Below are 3219 nucleotides of genomic sequence, written 5' to 3' on the forward strand. Positions count from 1 at the left end.
TTTGATGATTATAAGTTAATTATTGTATATGAACAATTATGGTACTCTAACGTTGTTCTCTAAGTGTTTAATTGACAGGCTCTGACTCTGGTCTAAATACACACTTATAAGAAGCACAAAGCAAAAAGAATAGCCAACACAATGCTTTCACTCTCACTATGTTCTGTTTAAACAGTAGTATATGCTTCAGAAGTTCTGAAGATCATAAGCTCTGATGTGGATTCAGATCACTTCAAGTTCTGAAGACCAGAAGCTCTGGAGGTCCAGAAGCTCTGAAGGTCCAGAAGCTAAGAAGTGAAGACTCTGAAGTCCAAGAGTAAGCTAACTCTGAAGACCAAGTACTTCCAATTCTGATGACTAGAAGTTCGGATGAACAGTCCAGAAGCAGAAGCTACGAAGGTCAGAGGATCCAAGCTTCCCTCCAACTTGAAGCGTCACCAGATCAGAAGTCAACTAGGATAAGGCTCACGTCGCTATCCAAGTACAAAAGCAATTGTATTATTCTGACGGCCTTACCTAAGATGTTTGGCCATAGCAGAATCTGGAAGTTCCGGATTTGCCCTCCAACGGTAGCATTCCATGCAACGGATACAACCCTAATCCTTGGAGTATAAATAGAGGCTGAAGTTGGAAGAAAGAAGCTAAGAAACTTTGTGCAAAACTCAAGCAAATATTTAACTGATCATTTAGCAATCTTTCTTCATTTGTTCTTATTGTGTTTACCTTAGCTTTCTTAGAAGCACTTCTTGTAAACCAAAACCTTTCAAACAGGGAGTTTGTATTTCCTTAAGGGACCAAGTTTGGTCATATCCTTGAGAAGTGTGAGACCCAAGTTTTTAAGCTTAGAATAAATTGAGAAAAATTTCTATTCACGATTAGTTTCGATGTAACGTGAAGGAAAACTGAACAAGTGTTCATTAAATGGAATAAATTTAGGAAGAAGATGGTTCGGGAAAAGGTTAACATTATAATCGATATAAGTTATAGCGCAAGTAGTATTCGCTTATACCTAGGACAAGAGCGTTAGTAAACGACTTATTTACCCTTAAAGACACGATAGAAACTAATTCCAAAAATCTTCAGAGAAATGTTAGAACTTCTCTTAATCCTTTCCATGACAAGCGTTTCGATACGAAACCCTGGAATGTACGAACGTCCGAATCTAATTCTCGGAGGTTTGCCGAAACTAAATCCCTGATTGCTGAAGAACCTTAAAATAAATTGTGGATGAAAAAAATTTCTATTCGGAGCTTCAAACGAAGATTCCACACGCGCACACCTATTTCTTTCAAGGTTTCTAATCTTTCTTCAGAAAGAAGTTTTCTCATCCGACATATTCTGCAAAAAGTAGTTTTTTGGGTAAAATAGATTTACACAGACTTTGGATCGTTTTCTTTAATTCTGAGAAACCTGTTTCGAGTTCTGGAATTCTGTCGCCAGAACCTATCTTAGAATTCATAGAGGAATGCAAAGGAAAAATCGGAATCGCGAAATTTTCATTTTCCCAAATTTTCCATCAACTATAAATAGCTTGAAAAAAAATCAAAAATTCTTCGACACCATCACCACCAAACCCGCGAGCAAGAGGAGAAGGAGGGGAGAAAAGATTTTCGCCGTTTCTTGCCTGAACGCTGCACCGACAGTTGCTACTCGAAGACCTCGAGGTATAGATACTATTCCTTACTTCTGATCGTCAATTATGTCGTTTTTCTCTATGTCTTTCTGTGCTCAAAGTTTCGAGCTTTTTGTAAAACTGTCCAAATAACTTGATTTCTCTGTCTAAACTTATTCCCTACATGCCCAAGAGCATGTTTAGCGGATTACATTTCGCCGAAACTCGCCGAATTGCCGCCGAGTTTCAATTCTGCTCAAAAACCCATTTTCTGACCAAAGCCTCGCCCTTTAGACTTAAAACTCTCGACTGAGCTTAACGCCAGTAGGATTAGTTGTTATAAACGTCGTTGGTGACGTCCCCATCTAATTTTTTTTTCGAAATTCCAATTTTGAAATCCCGAGCTAAAAATACTAACCAAAATACCCCTGCGTCAGTTTTCGATCCGATAATTTTTCCGAGCTTTAATCCGCCTTAGTTACGACTAATGAAAACCTAGGAACCAAGTTTGATCGAAGAAAAAGCGCCGAACACAATTGCATGTGTGTGGCCGAGAGAGCACCTCAATGGGGGGGGAGGAAAATTTATCTTTTTCTAAAACTCGTCTTATCGCGTTAGATTATCGTGCTTCGGAGTTTATAATGCTTCGTGTAACCTTAGTAATTATTGTTTGCTGAGTTTCTGACTGATTGTGATTGAATTCTGTGATTTCGCTCCAAGGTTCGTTCGAGGAATTTCGTGGAGAGGAAGGAGGAGATTGTGAAGGAACGCTGCAGGATCGCACTGGAGGAACTACAGGTGAGGGTTACTCACGGAATACAAGCTAATGCTTTAGGTTTCGACGAATTCGACTTGATTTATTGTTTATGCACTTGACTGTGATTGACTGGGAAATGTTTTCTGAGGCTTCGGCTGACAATGATGATTATTTATCGCTGGATTTGTTTTTGATAATGATTCACAGGCTATGTGCTAAATGGTTAATCTAGGATGTGTTGATATATGTGCCATGACTGTTGGATTGTGTTACTTTGATTATGCTATTACACATATATCGGTTGTACGTCACAGAGGATAACAGGCAGTTACGCCAAATTTATCATGAGATTTTGGGAAAGTTTGACGGGACGAACGGAGGTTCGAGCCTTGTTATTGTTTTAATGGATCGAGACCTTCTCTGGGAGTCACTTGGGATTATGGGATCTTTTAAACTCCTAAGATTAGAGACAAAACTAAATGGAAACTATTTTACAAGGAAAATTCATAATACACTAAACAACCTCTGAACCCTTTAAATAATGATAACAATCTCAGATGAAAGCTTAGGATTTGGATATTAGTTTTGGAAAATGAGAAGTGTCGCCGAATCCAAGTTTCGGGGAAACTAATAAGTTTCTGAGTATGTTGATACTCTTTTGCTCGATGAGCAGTTTTATTGTTTGGCTATCTAAAAGATAAGCGGGAAAATTAATCAGTTTCTGAGTATGTTGATACTCTTTTGCTCGGTGAGCAGTTTATTTGTTTGGCTATCTAAAGGATAAGCCGGGGAACTATAAGTCCCAGGTACATTGGTACTCTTTGCTCGCTGAGCAGTTTTTGATCATCGG

Source organism: Lotus japonicus, chromosome 1 (genome assembly GCF_012489685.1).
Source record: "Lotus japonicus ecotype B-129 chromosome 1, LjGifu_v1.2".
Lineage (NCBI taxonomy): Eukaryota > Viridiplantae > Streptophyta > Magnoliopsida > Fabales > Fabaceae > Lotus > Lotus japonicus.